Below are 22,014 nucleotides of genomic sequence, written 5' to 3'. Positions count from 1 at the left end.
GCCTTTTTACATTTCTTTTTCTTGAGGATGGTCTTGATCACTGCCTCCTATACAATGTCATGAACCTCCATCCATAGTTCTTCAGGCACTCTATCAAATCTAATCCCTTGGATCTATTTGTCACTTCCACTGTATAATCATAAGGGATTTGATTTAGGTCATGCCTGAATGGTCTATTGGTTTTCCCTACTTTCTCCAATTTAAGTCTGAATTTGGCAATAAGGAGTTCATGATCTGAGCCACAGTGAGCTCCCAGTATTGTTTTTGCTGACTGTATAGAACTTCTCCATCTTTGGCTCAAAGAATATAATCAATCTGATTTCAGTATTGAACATCTGGTGAAGTCCATGTGTAGAGTCTTCTCTTGTATTGTTGGAAGAAGGTGTTTGCTATGACCAGTGCATTCTCTTGGCAAAACTCTGTTAGCCTTTGCCCTGCTTCATTCCGTACTCCAAGGCCAAATTTGCCTGTTACTCCAGGTGTTTCTTGACTTCCTACTGTTGCATTCAATTTCCCTATAATGAAAAGTACATCTTTTATGGGTGTTAGTTCTAAAAGGTCTTGTAGATCTTCATAGAACTGTTCAACTTCAGCTTCTTCAGCATTATTGGTCGGGGCATAGACTTGGATTACCATGATATTGAATGGTTTGCCTTGGAAACGAGCAGAGATTATTCTGTCGTTTTTGAGACTGCATCCAAGTACTACATTTTGTAGTCTTTTATTGACTAAACTATGATGGCTACTCCATTTCTTCTAAGGGATTCCTGCTCACAGTAGTAGATATAATGGTCATCTGAGTTAAATTTACCCATTCCGGTCCATCTTAGTTCGCTGATTCCTAGAATGTTGATGTTCACTCTTGCCATCTCCTGTTTGACCACTTCCAATTTGCCTTGATTCATGAACCTAACATTCCAGGTTCCTATGCAATATTGCTGTTTACAGCATCAGACCTTGCTTCTATCACCAGTCCCATTCACGACTGGGTGTTGTTTTTGCTTTGGCTCCGTCCCTTCATTCTTTCTGGAGTTATGTCTCCACTGATCTCTAGTAGCATACTGGGCACCTACCGACCTGGGGAGTTCATCTTTCAGTGTCCTATCTTTTTGCCTTTTCATACTGTTCATAGGGTTCTCAAGGCAAGAATACTGAAGTGGTTTGCCATTCCCTTCTCCAGTGGACCACGTTTTTGTCAGAACTCTCCACCATGACCCGTCCATCTTGGGTGGCCCTACACAGCACGGCTTTGTTTCACTGAGTTAAACAAGGCTGTGGTCCATGTGATCAGATTGGCTAGTTTCTGTGATTGTGGTTTCAGTCTGTCTGCCCTCTGATGCCCTCTCTCAGCGCCTACTGTCTTACCTTGGAAGTGGGTTATCTCCTCTTGGCTGCTCACTGCTCCAGTCTCGCGCAGCCACTGCTCAGAAAACCTAAATCTGGAGACTGGATTACATTTATAATTTCTAGAGAACTGACATCTTTACAGCAATAATAGTGCTTTTTATGTGCCAGATTCTATGCTATGTGCCCTGGCATGTGCCAAGTAATTTTCTAAGTATTTGGGATACATTTGCCAAAAAATATAGACATTTGCCAAGAAATTGAAAAAAAAAAAAATAGCAGCATTGCCCTTGAGGTACATATAGCCAGACAGTTGTATCCAATTGTTTGTGTCCTCATGGACTATACAGTCCATGGAATTCTCCAGGCCAGAATGCTGGAGTTGGTAGCTGTTCCCTTCTCCAGGGGATCTTCCCAATCCAGGCATCGAACCCAGTTTTCCCACATTGCAGGTGGAGTCTTTACCAGCTGAGCCACCAGGGAAGCCCATATTTTAGCAGAAGTAGGCAATAAACAATGTAAGAAACAAGTAAATATACAGCATGTTAGAGGGTAGAAAATGCTACAGAAAAGAAAAAAAGTGGATAGACAAGGATCTGAGGGTCAGGAGAACAGGGTACAGGTCACAGCCTTATATAGGTTAGTCATGGGAAAGTAACTCATTTAGTCCTACCTCTATGAGGTGGTTGTTGTTCAGTTGCTAAGTCATGTTCAACTCTTTGCGACCCCATGGACTGCAGCACACCAGGCCTCTCTGTCCTTCACTATCTCCTTGAGTTTGCTCAGAACCATGTCCATTGAGTCGGTGATACCATCCAACCATCTCATCCTCTGCCATCCCCTTCTCCTCCTGCCTTCAATCTTTCCCAGCATCAGGGTCTTTTCCAATGAGTTGGCTCTTTGCATCAGGTGGCCAAAGGACTGGAGCTTCAGCATCAGTCCTTCCAATGAATATTCAGAGTTGATTTCCTTTAGAGACTATCATGTTATCACCATTTCAAAGATAAAGGAAACTGAGGTATAAAGAGGTTGAATATTAATAACTTGCCAGGATCACACAGCTAGGAAGTGGCAGAACAAGGATTTGAATTTGAGCTTAAGTTGGTGTTGTGTTCTTAACCCTTCAGGTAAGTTTCTGGAGGGTTAAGGTTCCAGGTGTATTTCTCCATTTATTCATGTCTTTCTATTCATCAGCAAATTATAGAATTTCTTATTAGGTTCCTTTCTAGGTATTAATAGTATTTCTTGCTATTATGATGTGGAATATTTCTACCATGACATTTTCTAATTAACTTTTGCTAGTGTATGAAAAAGCCATTGATTTTTATGTGGTAGTCAGCCATCTCTTTGAGTGCTTATTAGTTCCAATAGTTTTCAGGTTGATTTTCTTGGATTTTATAATTAGAAACACATATAATGACAGTTTGTCTCTTCCTTTCCAATATGTTTTTATATTGTTTATCTTAGTTCTAAGTATTTGCTAATTTCCACTGTAATTCTGTTTTTGACCCACTGGTTATTTAGAAATGTGTTGCTTAATTTACATACCTATGGGGATTTTCTAGTTATCATTTTGTTTTTTGATTTTTTGCTTAGTTCTACTATGGTCAAGCCAATGTACTCTGCATGATTTTGGTCCTTTGAAACTTGCTTTATGGCCCAACATGTGGTCATTTTTGGTAAACTTTCCATATGCACTGAAAAAAAGTATATTCTGCCATTTTTAAATGCAGTGTTCTATGAAAAATGTCAATCAGATCAAGTGTGTTAACCATATTAACACATTCTATATACTTATTTTTTAATTTGCTTATTCATTTTAGTAGTTAGTTTAGAGATTGCAACATGCATGGTTGAATTTTCAGAGGGTAATAGAAATTAGTACAGGACCATTCAAGGACCTTAAAACACTTATTTCACTTACATTCTCCTGACACTTGTGCTATTTATAACATAATATTTATATTTATATGGCATTGCCATTTCTATTTAATGTAATCAATATTTATTTATATTTTTCCATATAGCAATATGTATTTTTTCTTGCATCTAACAGCTTCCACTTGGGATAAAGTTTTGCTGCCTGAAGAACACCCTTTAAGGTATTTCCTTTAGTGCAAGTGTCCTGGTGATGTCTTTTTTAGTTTAAAATGTCTCTATTTTGCCTTCATTTGCAAAAGACAGTTTCATGAATAGAGAGTTCCAGATTGGCAACTATTTTATTTCATTACTTTTAAGATGCCATTTTGTTTGCTTCTGGTTTCTATTGTTTCAATCATATTTTTTTTCCTTTGAAGAGGGTGTGTCTTTTTTTTTTTTTTTTCTTCTGGCTGCTTTTAAGATTTTTGCTTTGTCTTTGGTTTTAAGTCGTTTGACTATGATATATGTAGGAGAAATTCTGCTTAAGTTTTACAAGACTTCTTGAATTTTTGCTTCAATGTAAGAATTTCATGAAGTTTAGAAAAGTCACAACTGTTATCTCCACGATTGTTATCTCCACATTGTTTTTCTTGCCTCTCCTTTTGAAATTCCAATCCCACATGCTCTATTTTTTCACATATAATTCTTTACCTTTATTTCTGTATTTTTAATCATTTTATTCCTCTGTGCTTCAGTCTGAGATTTCTTCTTCAGAATTATCTTCTTGTTCACTAGTTTTCCCTCCAGATATGTTTAATCAGCTCTTAAACCTACCCATCAAGCTTTTAATTCATTGATTTCCATGAGTCTGCCAAAATCTCAGCTCAACTGCTTAGCTTCTTATCCACAGCTTTTCAGAATCAGCAATTCCTTAGAAGGCTGAAGCCCCACCAAATACCAGACTCCCCTCCCCAAGCTTCCATCCTCTCTGGAATCTTGACCCTGCAAATCTCTTCTCTGTTAGCTCCCTTTCAAAGAAGTGTTTTTAAATATTTCACCCAGTTTCTCTAGCTATTTTCAGTGGAAGTGTTGGTAGGGTATAATCTGGTCTAACATTGCTGGAAGTGGATTTTCTCCATTATTTTGGGAGGCAGCATACTGGCTAAATGGCTTTGAACTGTGTCTCGTACAATAATATGTACTGAATATGTTTGTGATATTATTAGACATGAATTAGTCTATAGTTCCCTTTTTGTGTTATCCTAGATCAGCTTTAATATCATGATTTTGACAGCTTTGTAAAATGATTTGTATAGCATTGCATATTTCTCTATCCTCCAGAACTCTTTATATAACATCTGCTACTGCTGCTAAGTCACTTCAGTCGTGTCCGACTCTGTGCGACCCCATCCCTGGAATTCTCCAGGCGAGAACACTGGAGTGGGTTGCCATTTCCTTCTCCAATGCATAAAAGTGAAAAGTGAAAGTGAAGTCACTCAGTCATGTCTGACTCTTCGCAACCCCATGGACTGCAGCCTACCAGTAGCCTCCTCCATCCATGGGATTTTCCAGGCAAGAGTACTGGAGTGGGGTGCCATTGCCTTCTTCATTATATAACATCAGTTCAGTTCAATTCAGTTCAGTCGCTCAGTCATGTCCGACCCTTTGCGACCCCGTGAATCGCAGCATGCCAGGCCTCCCTGTCCATCACCAACTCCCAGAGTTTACTCAAACTTATGTCCATCGAGTCGGTGATGCCATCCAGCCATCTCATCCTCTGTTGTCCCCTTCTCCTCCTGCCCTCAATCCCTCCCAGCATCAGGGTCTTTTCCAATGAGTCAGCTCTTTGCATCAGGTGGCCAAAGTATTGGAGTTTCAGCTTCAGCATCAGTCCTTCCAATGGACACCCAGGACTGATCTCTTTTAGGATGGACTGGTTGGATCTCCTTGCAGTCCAAGGGACTCTCAAGAGTCTTCTCCAACACCATAGTTCAAAAGCATCTATTTTTTGGCACTCAGCTTTCTTCACCATCCAACTCTCACATCCATACATGACTACTGGGAAAACCATAGCCTTGGCTAGACGGACCTTTGTTGGCAAAGTAATGTCTCTGCTTTTTAAAATGCTATCTAGGTTGGTCATCACTTTCCTTCCAAGGAGTAAGCGTCTTTTAATTTCATGGTTGCAGTCACCGTCTGCAGTGATTTTGGAGCCCCCAAAAACAAAGTCTGGCACTGTTTCCACTGCTTCCCCATCTATTTCCCACAAAGTGATGGGACCAGATGCCATGATCTTAGTTTTCTGAATGTTGAGCTTTAAGCCAACTTTTTCACTCTCCTCTTTCACTTTCATCAAGAGGCTTTTTAGTTCCTCTTCGCTTTCTGCCATAAGGGTGGTGTCATCTGCATATCTGAGGTTATTGATATTTCTCCCAGCAATCTTGATTCCAGCTTGTGCTTCTTTCAGCCCAACGCTTCTCATGATGTACTCTGCATGTAAGTTAAATAAGCAGGGTGACAATATACAGCATTGATGTACTCCTTTTCCTATTTGGAACCAGTCTGTTGTTCCATGTCCAGTTCCAACTGTTGCATCCTGACCTGCTTATAGGTTTCTCAAGAGGCAGGTCAGGTGGTCTGGTATTCCCATCTCTTTCAGAATTTTCCACAGTTTATTGTGATCCACACAGTCAAAGGCTTTGGCATATTCAATAAAGCAGAAATAGATGCTTTTTTCTGGAACTCTCTTGTGTTTTCAATGATCCAGCAGATGTTGGCAATTTGATCTCTGGTTCCTCTACCTTTTCTAAAACCAGCTTGAACATCTGGAAGTTCATGGTCCATGTAAGAGATTATCTATTCCTTGAAGAGTTGATAGAACTCATCCATAAAATTTCTTACTGTATGGTCAGGCCATTCCAGTTGACTCTTCCTTTGCTCTCTGTACATGTCCCCAGCTCGACCAGTTCTGCTTCACTCACACAACTATCCAACCCTCTTAATTATAAGGCTTAGTCCATAACTGCCTACAGGCTTGCCCCATGCCCTACGCCAATGGTTTCCCTGGTAACTGATGAGCCCCCACCTGCCATCAATTCTCTCTATAAACGGTAGTAGCCTCCTTCTCTCCCAAGTAGTAAAGGTGGCTGCCATATCCTGCCAGCTGTCTGCTGTACATAGAGGGATGTCCCTCCAGGATCCTTTGTTTTGGACGTGTAAGATGCCCCTATCCAATAAACCACTGATGTCTCTGTCACTGTCTTCGAGCTCATTCTTTGATCTTGAAGCTAGGCAGTTATGTGGCTTTCAGGCCTGTGGGATACAGCCCAACACTTGGACCTTTTATTATTGTAGTGATTAACTTTTGGCTATGTTTTTAATTTGTCCTTTAGTTATTCTCATACAGCAATTATTCACAAATTCTGTTAGGAACTCAAGAATTATTCCTGTTTAAGTTTTATGTCCCTTCTTGAAAATTTTTTAAATTTCTAAATTTAAAAATTCCTAGCAGAGTCTGTGGCTACACTTCAGTTGATATTTCTAATATCATTTGTGTTTCTCTTGCTTTTTAAATCACACCGGACCAATTTTACTTTATGCAACTTTTAAGAAAAGAGGTTTTGTTTTTATGGTTCAAATCTATTGTTGTTATATCACTTAGCATGTGTGGCTTTGTGGCTGAGGTGGTTTATAGCCCTCTCTTCCCCTGCCTTAGTGACATGGAGGCCACATGTTCGAGGGGGGGACAAGACAGATTGAGTGACACCCAACCCACATCAGGTTCTGTGTAAAAAGTAACCCTTAACTTTGTTCAGTCACTGAGATATCAAGATTTATTTGTAAGTGCAACATAGTCAAGCCAATTCTGATTAGTACAGGCAGTAAAAATTTTGCTATCCTAAAACACAGTCAAATTTTTAAAGTTTCATTGCTGTTTAAAAGTAATTTTGTATTATTGGCCTCTACTTGTGTAAACCTTTATTTTGTAGTTGTTTTGAATTTATCTCATTTTTTAAATCTTTCCAAAGTATTAAGGACTTTGAGGAGGAGAGGGCATGTACTCAGTCCCACTTTGATCCACTTTGATCCAACCTCTATCTTTTGTTATATCCTGGAAGAGTTTGCTTCTTGTAGCTGAAAATGTATGTTTAAAGAAACAAAGTAGTAAACGTCATGTAGGCTTTATCATTTTAGTGCTAAGGAAACATGGGCTTTGTAACTTCAATCTCATTATTGATAAGTCAGAAGGTAGTCAGCTATAAACATGAACCCTTCCCATCCTCCATTGCCCTGATGACGTCTTTGTCTTCTGATAACATCTCAGGTAAAGTTCACAGCATTCAGGTCACTTGCAGCATGGAAAACTCCATTACAGGCTAATTCAATCAACTGCAAATTTGAATCTCAGAGCCTCCCCTCCTCAGCCATTGCCAGCTAAACTTCTCCCAGTAGAGATAGAGATTCTCTCTCTGACAACTAACCCTTCCCTTCTGTGGATCTATCTTTCTACTTAGATGTGGAAATGATTTTTAGTCTTGTGGAATGTGTAAAGATAGGGCAATTTAGATCATAGGGTTACTCAGAAGCTATCATTGACAGAGTTGAACACAGCATAAAAGATCTTATTCAGCTTACTTTAATCACATACATCCTAAAGAAATGCTTACAGAGATGAAGGTCATAATACTCTCATAATTTTTTTTTCATTTTTTTAAATATTGTATTCATACTACTGGTGATAAACATTTTGTATTCCTTATTTCAGAGTTTAGTAAAGCTTAAGTATGCATGAGTTCTTGGTAAAGATTTATGATTCTGAAGTATGGAGTACCAATACAGACACAATTCCTCTCTTCCAGGAGCTTACATTCTAGTAAGGGGTAAATATATCAGAAGAAAGTAAATAAAAGTTCTGGTAAGTGATAATAAAGAAATAAAACTGAAGGATGTGGTAGAGAGGGAAGGGAGACTACTCTGAGGAAGGATATTTGAGACAACATCTGAAGGAGACAGGGAACTCAGGCCAGAAGCTGTTGCCAGAGCCTTCTCACAGTATGATGACCAGATATAAAGAGAAGCAGATGAACTAAAGATTAAGTTTAGAAATGGAATTGTTAGGGGAAGCACACTGATTGAAACCACCCACCCTGGCCAGGCACCATAGTAACCATTTGCATGAGTTGTTTTATGACAGGAGGTCCTGGTAAGGAACAGGGAACTAATAAGCCTCCACCAACCAGAAGAGTTCGGGAAAGGTCAAAGGGAGACACCACCTGTGTGACCACCTCCCAGAATCCTTCTCTCTAGCATCCATCTTGGCTGAACAAGGGGTGCACCAGCAGGAAGGACTCTGAGTCAAAATGATTGGCTAAGGACAACCTGGAAATTAATCCCATCACCATAAAACCCGAGACTGCAAGCCATGTGACAGAGCTGTTCTTCTGGGTTCCCTTACCCTACTGCTCTCCACTGCCCTTTCCCAATAAAATCTCTTGGCTTGTCGGCAGCTGTGTCTCCTCGGACAATTCATTTCTGAGTGTTAGACAAGAGCCCAGTTTCGGGCCCTGGAAGGGGTCCCCTTTCCTGCAACAGAATTACAAAGACACACTGACACATTTTCTGGGGAAGATAAGGAAATAGCAGGAATCAAGGATGATCCCTAGGTTTGAGGTTTAAACAACTGTGTTAATAGTGGTACCATTTACTGAAATAAGGACTTCCCTGGTTGCTCAGATGGTAAAGAATCTGCCTGCAATGTAGGAGACCTAGGTTCAATCCCTGGGTTGGGAATATCCTCTGGAGAAGGAAATGGCAACCCACTTCAGTATTCTTGCCTAGATAATTCCATGGACAGAGGAGTCTGGTGGGTTGCAAAGAGTCAGACATGACCAAGCAACTAACACTTACTGAAATAGAGTAGCATTGAAACATATACATTACCACATGTACAAGAGATAATGGGAAGCGCAGGGAGATCAACTCAGTGCTCTGTGATAACCTAGAGGGGTGGGATGGGTTGGGAGGTGGAAGGGAGACTCGAGAGGGAGGGAGTATGTGTATTCTTATGGCTGACTCATGCTGTTGTGCAGCAGAAACTACCACAACATTGTAAAACAATTAGCTTCCAATAAAAAATATAGGACTCAAGTATAGTGAGATCTGGCTCATGACTACAATATTTCTACCCTAATTTTTGTAAAGCGGTTTACAAGGAAGAACATCTCTGTAAAAAAGGAAGCTTGGGGAAATAACAATAGCTCACTAACATAGATTCACAGAATCAAAGAGAATTCTCTTAATTTTCCACTCAATTACCTGCAGCCATCTCCCACACCAGAAGAAGGCTATAACTTTCACTCCAACAATTAGAATGCTGAATACAAGGCCAGAGCCCTTTCACATGTGGCAGACAGGTAAGACAAAGAGTTAAATATTTTTCTCATTATAGCCTGATGCAAAACAAGTAAAAGAATTAAAATTTGTAACAAAGATGAATAAGATCCCTAATTGTACCCAGGTGTTTGTAGTTCCCTAAATCTTGCTCTAAATTATATCCTATTTATATTTAATATTTATGCTAATACTAGTTACCATTATGCACAGTTGATTTAGTAAACTGTTCTCTTGTATAAAAAATGTAAATTAGTGGAAAATCATGATAATTCTCTTTAATTCTGTCTATCATGCTGAACTGTTCTTGACATGATACCATAACCAAAACATACCTTCCACTTGTCAGCAGCTTATTCAAATTGCTGATAAAACGAGGATGAAATAAACAGCCTCTGGAGTGTTAACCTCGTATAGCAAAGGGTATATGGAGACTGCAAACAACATACCTACTAAAAAGTCACCAACATGAACAAGCGTTGTCAGACTAACAAGAATTACAGTAATTAGTCCCTTGAAGTAGAATCATTCTGCAAGTAACATGCATATTACTTTTCATATTTACATAAGTAAAACTTTGCAACAAAAAGAATCTTATCTCACTGCTTCGAAAAGTAAATTCCAAGCCAATGAATGGCACGGATGGATAAATTAAATTAGCCATATCAATGTATTTTTTAAAGTATTGGGTTCAAATATTCAAATATTGGGTTCAAAATTCCAGTTATTTATTTTTCCTGAGACAAAAATATTTCTCTTACCAAAAAAAAAAAAAAATGTGGTTAAATCAGAGGTAGATACAGTAAACAACACGAAGTTTTTCAAATGTTTCAAAGAAATAATACTTATGTATCTCCAGCACTAGTCACATTATCAGGGACAGAAGAGTTAATTCAAGCCATTTTTCATTTGTGTCATGGCTGTCAGTAAACTCAAAACCAAATATGAACTTAAATCACAGTCATGCTATCAATATGACAGCCTAGTTCTTTCCTCATTTCCTTGATCCCCAATTTATAATTTTTCTTGTTGAGTAGGCAGTGGTATTTCACAGAGCCAAAATGCCCATCTCATCCACTCTGGAAATACCAATTGCTTTTCTTTTTTCTTTTTTTTCCATTTATTTTTATTAGTTGGAGGCTAATTACTTTACAATATTGTAGTGGTTTTTGTCATACATTAATATGAATTAGCCATGGATTTACATGTATTCCCCATCACGATCCCCCCTCCCACCTCCCTCTCTACCCGATCCCTCTGGGTCTTCCCAGTGCACCAGGCCCAAGCACTTGTCTCATGCATCCAACCTGGGCTGGTGATCTGTTTCACCCTTGATAATATACATGTTTCGATGCAATTCTCTCGAAACATCCCACCCTCGCCTTCTCCCACAGAGTCCAAAAGTCTGTTCTGTACACCTGTGTCTCTTTTTCTGTTTTGCATATAGGGTTATCATTACCATCTTACTAAATTCCATATATATGTGTTAGCATACTGTAATGGTCTTTATCTTTCTGGCTTACTTCACTCTGTATAATGGGCTCCAGTTTCATCCACCTCATTACAACTGATTCAAATGAATTCTTTTTAATGGCTGAGTAATATTCCATGGTGTATATGTACCATAGCTTCCTTATCCATTCATCTGCTGATGGGCATCTAGGTTGCTTCCATGTCCTGGCTATTATTAACAGTGCTGTGATGAACATTGGGGTGCATGTGTCTCTTTCAGATCTGGTTTCCTCAGTGTGTATGCCCAGGAGTGGGATTGCTGGGTCATATGGCAGTTCTATTTCCAGTTTTTTAAAGAATCTCCACACTGTTCTCCATAGTGGCTGTACTAGTTTGCATTCCCATCAACAGTGTAAGAGGGTTCCCTTTTCTCCACACCCTCTCCAGCATTTATTGCTTGTAGACTTTTGGATAGCAGCCATCCTGACTGGCGTGTAATGGTACCTCATTGTGGTTTTGATTTGCATTTCTCTGACAATGAGTGATGTTGAGCATCTTTTCATGTGTTTGTTAGCCATCTGTATGTCTTCTTTGGAGAAATGTCTGTTTAGTTCTTTGGCCCATTTTTGATTGGGTCATTTATTTTTCTGGAATTGAGCTTCAAGAGTTGCTTGTATATTTTTGAGATTAGTCCTTTGTCTGTTTCTTCATTTGCTATTATTTTCTCCCAATCTGAGGGCTGTCTTTTCACCTTACTTATAGTTTCCTTTGTAGTGCAAAAGCTTTTAAGTTTCATTAGGTCCCATTTGTTTATTTTTGCTTTTATTTCCAATATTCTGGGAGGTGGGTCACAGAGGATCTTGCTGTGATTTATGTCGGAGAGTGTTTTGCCTATGTTCTCCTCTAGGAGTTTTATAGTTTCTGGTCTTACATTTAGATCTTTAATCCATTTGGAGTTTATTTTTGTGTATGGTGTTAGAAAGTGTTCTAGTTTCATTCTTTTACAAGTGGTTGACCAGTTTTCCCAGCACCACTTGTTAAAGAGGTTGTCTTTTTTCCATTGTATATCCTTCCCTCCTTTGTCAAAGATAAGGTGTCCATAGGTTTGTGGATTTATCTCTGGGCTTTCTATTCTGTTCCATTGATCTATATTTCTGTCTTTGTGCCCAATTGCTTTTCATCTGTCTTCTTCCCAGACTTGTTCTCTGTAAACCATGAAGATAACCACAAGTTGTACCCTAAGATCTTGGGCTTAGTAAATTTGCCTTGTAGTTCAATATGGTTTACTGAAAACAAGTGAAGGAATTTACAAAATCATTTCTTTTTCTTCAGGTTTTGATCAGATGATTTAAGGTTTTACCATTAAGCAATGGTTAGCGTGATGGTTTGTGTTAATGGTTGAAAGCAGACATCAATATGCTTTGGAAACCATTCAAGAGATTGGTAGACCTATGGTCCAGCAATCCAGTTCTGGGTATATAACCAAAGGAATTATAACCAAGATATGAAAGAGACACCACACTACTGTGTTCACTGCAGCATTATTCACAACAGCCAAGGCATGGAAGCAACCTAACTAACCATCAACAAATGAGTGGGTTAAAAATAAATGTATTCTATACTTACAATGGAATATTATTCAGCCTTTAAAAAGAAAGAAACCCTGCCATTTATGACAATACGGATGAGCATGGTGGACATTATGCCAAGTGAAACAAGCCAGACACAGAACGAAAAATACTGTGTGATAACACTTACACTGAGAAATAGAAAATAGTCAAACTCATAGAAGCAGAGGATGGAATAGTGGTTATCAGGGGCTGGAAGGAGGGAAAACAGGAGATATTAGCCAAAGAATACAAAGTTTCAGTTATGCAAGATGAATGAAAGCCTAGAGATATACAGCATACTGCCTATAGTAAACAGTACTGTACTGTGTACTTAAAATTTTACTAATAGGTTAGATCTGTTAAGAGTTCTTATCACACACATGCACACAAAATAATAACAATAATAGAGTAGGAGAAATCATTTTGAGGTGACAGATAGGTTTATAGCATAGACTGTGGTAATGGTTTGCTGCTCAGTTTGTTCTTCTGTAACATGGAGACAGTTTTTTTAATCCCTAATTCAACTCACAACAGTGTTGTAATATCCCATAAAATGACATGTGTGAAATTATTTTGCAAACCATCAAGGGCTAAATCTACCTAAAGGATTAGAAATGGGAGACTTAAATAGCAGCCAAGCCAACAAAATCAGAACAGAAATGGCAATTGTTTAGGGATTTTTTTTTCTCACATGTCATTTAGGTTCACATTCTTTATAACCCAGTATCAGCATTTAGAATATTCCTGTGATCTATTCCTCTAATAGCCTCTGTTTTTCTTTATCTTTTCAGTCTCTCCATTTGATGCAGGTAAATCTTCAGTCTCTCGAGTGGCCGCTTCCACCTGTTTTCCCTTTGCTCCCCTTTTCTCTTTTGTTTGCACTTTTCTATCTGAAGATTCATCCTTCCCTGCTGTCTTCTTTGGTTTTGTTTCCACTTTGGCAGGAGCACATTTAGATGTTTAGTTAACAACCTCCTAGGTCTCCTCTTGGGCTCCTCCTCCCCAGCCCTCAATGCAGAACTGACCTTCCTCTGAGGCACCCTGGCAGCAAGGTGGACATGTACTAGGAGTGCAGAGAGAAGTCTGGAAGCTGGTCTGCCTGGCCATGGCTGCTCCTTCTGCTGCTGGAGCAGCTATGAGCTATTCTTGGTTTTGTTTGTTTGTTTGTTTTTTGTGGGTTGTTTTTTTTTTAATTCTCTTTCCTTTTCGCTATTCTGATTGAGTGACTTCTACTACCTTTTTCACCCAGATCACCTCACCAGTTTCTGCTCAAACTGATCTTTATAGGCAAACACACCCTGGGTGCCTCTTCAGGAGAGGAAAAATGAGATGAAAATGATTACTAGATTACTTTGTGTCATGTTGCATAGGACATATACTGGTAATAGTCCCTTAAATGCATACGGTATAGACCTGGGTCTACATATCTGATTAAATACTTAGACAAATGCATATGTGCTCACACACACCACAGTAATGTCCTCATCCTCCTTTTTTCACCTAGTACATCACATGATAAAGGGGTGACATGGTCTTTGGGAAGGAAAGTCTGTAATCTAGGTCACATTATTAACTTGCTCACCCAGTGAGATGCTCCACTGATTTCACATGTTCTGTTTCTATTTTAATGTGAATTGAGACAGAACTAAATCATCTTAAAGCATCTGTCAATAGGCAGTTATCCAGACACTTAGTTTCATGTTCTTCATAACCCAATATTAGCATTTGGAATATTTTTGAAATCCATTTATGTAACAGCCTCTGAGTTTTTCTCATTTCTTATACTTTCTATTTCAAATTGATCTTTGATCCTAAATATTCATTGGAAGGACTGATGCTGAAACTGAAACTCCAATACTTTGGCCACCTGATTCAAAGAACCGACTCAATGGAAAAAACCCTGATGCTGGGAAAGATTGAGGGCAGGAGGAGAAAGGGACGACAGAGGATGAGATGGCTGGATGGCATCATGGACTCAATGGACATGAGTTTGAGCAAGCTCCAGGAGTTGGTGATGGACAGGGAATCCTGGCTTGCTGCAGTCCATGGGGTCACACAGAGTCAGACCTGACTGAGCGACTGAACTGAACTGAGGCCTTAAGTGGTTACAGACTTCATCAGGAAGCAAAAGTAACATATGTCAGTAATTATCCCTTGGATTTATACAAAGTGCTTTGAAAACAGCCCAATGCTAGTTATTTGACCACAAGTGTCACTTCACTTCCCTCCATCTATTTCTTCATCCGAAAATGGTGATAATATTGGTGATTTAAACAGCCTATTTGAGATATGGTCACTCAACCAATTCAAAATTGACCTAATCACTTTCTCATTCTGCTCCCTTTTTTCCGTCTTGTCCATGAGGATATCATGAATGACTTTGTCAGATGCCTGGCTGAAATCCAAATTCACTATGCTCAACATTTCCCTTATCTACAAGGATAGTAAAAAACCTGATCAAAAATTGAAAAGGATGTTTTATGGCTCAGGAAACTCAAACAGGGGCTCTGTATCAATCTAGAGGGGTGGGATGGGGAGGGAGATGGGAGGGAGGTTCAAAATAGAGGGGATATATGTATACCTTTGGCCAATTCATGTTGAGGTTTGACAGAAAACAACAAAATTCTGCAAAGCAATTATCTTTCAATAAAAAAAAATAAATTAAAAAGAAAAAAATTGAAGAAGAAGGAAATGAGGTGATTTGATCTGTACTCCATATTCATCTGCTATCTTCTACTGAGAGTCACCTCACTCTACAAGTGCCCACAAGACATATGTTTCCACTTGGCCTAATGTCAACACTTCAGCTTCACTGGTGGATATTTTCTAAAAATGACCATTTGTTCACTTTGAAAGTAAAATCGGCTTTTCCCCAGTTGTCACTTCTCCTCAACACTGTTTCTTAAAAGTCCTGTAGAGGAGCTTACATCCAACAGGAGAGAGGAGTTTGGAGGTCATAGCTCATAGATGCAGATATGCATTCATTCCTCCCTTGACTTCAAAGCACTTTCAATTCCTCTCAAGGAATCTCACAGCCCTTCTGGGTCCATGACAGAATCACTGGAAATGTCCTGAGGAGGCGGTAAAGTCACTGTGTACACTTTATTTTCACTTTGAGTGACATTCGCACAGGGGCCACTCTATGCCAAGGTCCTATAGACACAAAGGAACTCTTTTCACATAGTTTACTGCCTAGTGTGAAAGACAGACGCATGAGCAAATAAACATTGGCCTGATGTCAGAACTTCAGCTTCACTGGTGTGTATTTTCTAAAAATGACCATTTATTCACTTTTAAAGTAAAACCAGCTTTCCCCCAGTTGTCACTTCTCCTCAACAGTTTTATGTGCATTTGAATTTACATTAGAAGAGCTATGGTTTCAACTCACTCATCCTCCCATTTTTATGGGTATTTCTGTTCTAGCTAAGGATGGGGCCAAGTATGACTTGGTTTATCATACAACAAGATGGGCTGAATGAGACCGAGACCTGAAAATATGCTGGATTAGTATAGCAAAACAGGTACATGGATGACAAGCCCTACTCTACATTCTAGAAAACAGTTTGCTCTGGAGGGTTAAAGTGCTATGTAGCAATAGCTATAGCTCAGAGAGATGGGATGAGAAGGGTTCAAGTCTAGTAGACATTTAATCTCCCAATGGGTGGTACAAGTACAATAATGGGAAATTTAAATACTAAGAAAGCAAGCCATCGGCATCAAGATGATTCACTAGCAGGTATCAAGTCCTGGCCACTCAGGTGAAGCTCAAGGGAAGTTCTCCAGTTACCAGTTGCCCTACCTACAGTACATTCTGAGATAGTAAAATTGTCAGTTTAAGCCAACATAGTTGGCCTCACTGCACATCTGAAAGGCTAGTGTTCCCCATGGATAGTATGTCTCAACTCTAGAATTACCTACAGATATGACTTAATACACTTCTCAGCATGTAGTGAACAAGTGTGGCTGCCAGATAACCCTAAAGATTAACTCAAATGCCTGAAGCCCCCATTTCTGAAATCTGCCTCAAGTTCAAGCCCATGTGAATGTTTCCACTGAGAGAACCTCAAAACTAAATCACGAGGCTCGTAAACCATTGGAAATAAGAATGATAAGAGAGGGGTAATGATTGCATAGATTAGTGATTTTATTTGGAGCAGATGGGTGTGGGAACAGGAGAGGAGAAGAGGGGCAGGGAATGTATAATTTGAATAGATTTTCCCAAGTTCTACTTTCTCATCTATACATATCTAATTGAGGATCAGTAGAATAGTTGAATGATTTTATTTAATAGCAGAATCTCTATCCCAGGAGACTGAACTGTTTGTGATGCTTGGAGAAGAAAGTAGAATATTCACAGTCAGCTAAGGCTGACTGACATTCAGGAGAAGGAAATCCACTAGCTTTTCAATTAAAAACTCTAACCCTTATATAAACTATATGAATACCCCCATTTAGCAAGAATGTGCTTACAAGCAAAGTACTTATTGAGGCTTGAGCACTATGACTCAGATTTCTCTTTCAACTAGAAATTAAACCCCAACTGGAGGTCCATACAAACACTGATGCATCGCCACTCAATCTCACCTCCACAGTTTTCTGACAAAATTCCAGGGGATGAAAATGTCTAATGACATTTTCTGAAAGACTTAAGTGGCTTACAATCATCATGCTGCTGCTGCTGCTGCTGCTAAGTCGCTTCAGTCATGTCTGACTCTGTGCGACCCCATAGACGGCAGCCCACCAGGCTCCCCCGTCTCTGGGATTCTCCAGGCAAGAACACTGGAGTGGGTTGCCATTTCTTTCTCCAATGCATGAAAGTGAAAAGTGTAAGTGAAGTCACTCAGTCGTGTCCGACTCTTCACGACCCCATGGACTGCAGCCTACCAGGCTCCTTCGTCCATGGGATTTTCCAGGCAAGAGTACTGGAGTGGGTTGCCATTGCCTTCTCCAGACAATCATCATGAAGCTACACTAAAACCAGATGTCTTGAAAGGAGAGCTCCAGGATCAGTTCTTGGCTCTGATTCCTGGCATGAATATACTGGCCTAAGAGTGACCTCTGTGGTGAAGGAAATGAAGCAGGAAGAGTATTGAGTGCTAAGCCTGAAGGAGTCTGTGAGATGGGTCAAGTGTATCTTCTGCTTTCTCACCTATACTCAGAATACTTGGTACTAGCATGTAAGTTTCTCCTGAACTCAACCAAGATATTTATTATATTTTATACATCTCTGAGCTTATCGTAGTAGGAGGGCTTTTGAAGAATGTTTAGCTGACCCAAAATTCCAGAAGCATAAGTTCAACCCTTAAAAATTACAAGGAAAATATGTCCTTTGGTTCTCATAAAATTGATATTAAACATTTAGGGTGTTTGATGGATATGAGGACGTGCCACTTAGAACACCTTCAAGAAGGGACTTCCTGCCTGGCTGAAAACTGACATTCTCTAGTCATGAGCTCCTTCAGAGCCCACCTCAGCATGTGAGCCAGTCACGCTCTTCACAGGATGGCCCCAACTAATGACTAAGCAAAATAATACAGTATAAGTATTAGTAATTATTGTAATAGTACAAGGACCCACCTGGTTCCATACAGCGGGCCTTAGCAAGACATCTCAGCAGGAGTCCTGTGAGTAAGAGTAAGTCTTCATGTTTATCTCCCCTTTGGGGGGTTAGAGAATTTCTCGAGTCTATACTGCGGTCTGTTTGCTCCCTCTGCCCAGTTCTACTCCCATTCTCTCTCTTTTCACAGGTGTTACTACACAAGCAACTTTTCACGTTCCTAAGTCCATCCTGTCAGAGAAGGCAATGGCACCCTACTCCAGTACTCTTGCCTGGGAAATCCCATGGATGAAGGAGCCTGGTAGGCTACAGTCCATGGGGTCGCGAAGAGTTGGGTACGACTGAGCGACTTCACTTTCACTTTTCACTTTCATGCATTGGAGAATGGAAATGGCAACCCACTCCAGTATTCTTACCTGGAGAGTCCCAGGGATGGGAGCCTGGTGGGCTACCATCTATGGGGTCTCACAGAGTTGGACACAACTGACATGACTTAGCAGCAGCAGCAAGTCCATCCTGTGTCTGTTTCCCATAAACCCCAAATTAGCACATGGATCATATTAAGAATCTGGGAAGAGTTCACGAATAGAATGATTCACAGAATCACTCAAAAGTAAGGGTATAAACGCTAATAAAAATATACAAGTAATACTATTCTAAATAAGACTATAAAAGGTGGAAGTGAACTTGGAGTGGTATACTAGAACCCTGAAAAGATGAATGCACTGGAAATCAACAAGTCTGACCTGTTAAGCTACTCCACAGCAACAAACACATGAGAGAGATAACAGTGGAGTCCAAGTGGATTGAAGGGGTTTTCTATTTTTACCTTTTTACCTTTTACCTTTCTATTTTTACCTTTCTTGTTTGTCAGTTTGATTTCTAGAGAATAAAGGTTAAGTGTTGCAACCTTGTTCAAAATACTGCAGCGCGCTATTGAGATTAGAGGTTCAGTGTGGGAACTGACATTTCTGCATTCCCAGGCAAGGGAAGAAAAAGAAAGAATAGAGCAAAAGAGAGGGACAGAGACAGAGACGGGCAGAAACAGAGACAGAGCCTAACAGACTTCAGGAGGCAGCGCAACCTAACACTTGTCCTTGTCAACTTGTCCAGTTCTGTAGAAGCAACTGGCTTATTTAAACCAATGGTATCCCAGCCAGGAATACATGTTGCATACAAAAAAAAAAAAATGAAATGTAAGAAAGGAGAAAATAGAGTAGAAATAGGAAATCGGGAAGATTACAGGAGCTAAGAATTTTTTTTACTGATATTTCTCTTTGTATCTATAGTAATAAAGGCAATACTGATAGGAGGGTATGGCTCAGTACACAGATAGTAGGTAATCTATCATGAAATTTGCCCGATAATCCTTCCTCCCAGCACTCTGTCAAGAGTCAGCCCTCTCTGATCAAATTCACACAAATGACTTACTTTCTTGGTCCCACTTCTGCTTCAACCAAGATCTTAATCTCTCCCAAGGCAGTCATTTGATTTAACAGTCTAAGGTCATGCAGCCGCTACTGAGCAGATGAGCTAGGAATAGAGTTCAGGTCCCTGTGGGATTGGAACTTCAAAAAGACCTAGAGACCCCTCCATTTGCACAAGCTTACTTGTATGGCCCACATAACTACAGGGGAGCAGGGAAGTGTAGCTAAGCTATGTTTCCAAGGAGAGAAGATCCAGGTATTAGCGAACAGTTTCTATATACCACTCTATTTCCAACTGTTCTTAAATGCATGTGGTAGCCACACCCATCTGTTACACTGGAGGCAACAAGGATATTAGTACCTCTTACCCAGGGAGTACTCATCACCTTGCCCCAGGATCTGACAATCTCAAGGGAGTTAAGAGTGGATGTGCCTTCTCTGTACTCTGTTTCTCAGCCAGTCAGTTGAAAAGGATTCAGTAGAGGACTCCCAAAGGCACTAGTTACTGGAGGCTAGATCTCTGAGTCACCACTTAGAGAACAACTATCCAAGAGAGCCACCAAAGTGCCATCAGACTGTCTTATGTGTGAGAAATACACTTGTATTGTGTTAAGCCACTGAGATCAGGAGTTGTTTATATAGCAGCTAGCATTAATTGCCTTGACTAATATAGAATCTGTATGTTCCTGAGAAGGGCCCAGGTGGAGTTAGTCAAAGGACTGGGAGGAATCATACCCCATCCAATGCTGTATTCATTTGCTTGGGGCTTCCATACCAAAGTATCACAGATTGGGTGGCTTAAAAAAGACAGAAATGTATTGTCTCCTAGTTCTGGAGACTAGAAGCTTAAGATTAAGCTATTGGCAGAGTTTTTCCTCTGATGCCTGTGAGAGAAGTCTCTACCAGGCCTTTCCTAGGCTTGTAGACCCATCACCCCAATCTCTGCATTGGTCTTCCCACAGCCTTCTCTGTGTTCAGATTTCTTCTTGTAAGGATTCCAGTCATTTTGAACCAGGGACCCATCCTACCCCCGTGTGACCTCATCCTACTGTAACTGATTACATCTGCAATCACCCTGTTTGCAAACAGTGCCACTTCTGAAGTACTGAGGTTTAGGGCTTCAACCTATAAATCTGGAGGCATTCAATTCAACCCCAAATCAGGAACTACCACTGCTCATTCCCCTCCTCTACCTTGGGATAGGCTTTTCCTGTGACTTACCTTTCACTAGGTCTATATATTCAAATAATGAGCGCTGACTCTGGAAACTGGATTTCATAAGAAAATAGTGAGTGAACAACCTTGTGTGATAAAATCCAGGCCATGTCAGAATGGGCACTAGTGCTCCAGTTGGGAGCCTTTCCCCAGGAGCAGGAAGAACTGCAACCTAGGCATGAAGGCAACTAAATGAGCGTCCTATAGTTAGTGATTCCTTTCCTATAAACCTCTGCTTCTTAGTGCATGGTATATTACAAGGCGTATTCCCACCACACACATGCAAGCTGCCTCCTGGGTTCCTGACTCACTGAATGTCAAATGTGGTGCGATGCTGAGGTGGCACTGCTAAACTTAGAAGGCTCAAAGTTGCCAATTAATTCTGTGCAAAAAAAAGTGTTTGTATCAGCCTTCACTTTCGGCTCAGCCTGATATTCTCCAGCTTCTCCCAGTGTGGGGCCTCCTCAGAAGCAACTGCTTGCCTCAGGCCTGGGAACAAAGCAGCATCACTTGGGGCAAAGGGACTGGCCTATTTGTTGGACAGCAACTGGCTATATTTATCCCACTCCCACCCCCTCTCGCCCTGTATTAGTTTTATATTGCTGTGTAACAAATGACCACAAGTTTAGCTATTGTAAACAGCACACGTTTATTAACTCTTCTTCCGTGGGTCAAGAGTCTGGACACCATTCAGGTGAGTCCTCTGCTCAGGCTCTCACGAGGCCACAGTGAAGTTATCAGTCAGGATGCCTTCTCATCTGGAGTTTAAGTCCTTTTCCAAGCTCCCATAGCTGCTAACAGAATTCATTCTTTATGCTGTAGATTGAGGGCCCTGATTTTTGCTGCTTCTTAACTGTAGGCTTCCCCGAGGTCCTAGAGGCTGAGGCAGTCACAGCATAGCTGTTTGCTTCTTCAAAGCCAGCAGTAGAATCTCTCCAGTTTGCTAGAATGCAGTCTAGTAACATGATGTAACCATGAAAATTACCTCTTATTATCTTTGCCATACTCTATTGTTTCAGGTGTGGGAAGGGGTTATACAAAAGTGTAACTCATTGAAGGTCACTTTAGGGTATGTCTGCCACCCCTACTCCCTGACCACTTAGCTCCAAGCACAACAGTTGCTGACTGCTTCTGCTCATAATACTATCAACAAAGCTTG

The sequence above is a fragment of the Cervus canadensis genome, chromosome X (genome assembly GCF_019320065.1).
Source record: "Cervus canadensis isolate Bull #8, Minnesota chromosome X, ASM1932006v1, whole genome shotgun sequence".
In the NCBI taxonomy this organism is placed as follows: Eukaryota; Metazoa; Chordata; class Mammalia; order Artiodactyla; family Cervidae; genus Cervus; species Cervus canadensis.
Note: the sequence above shows the minus strand (reverse complement) of the source record.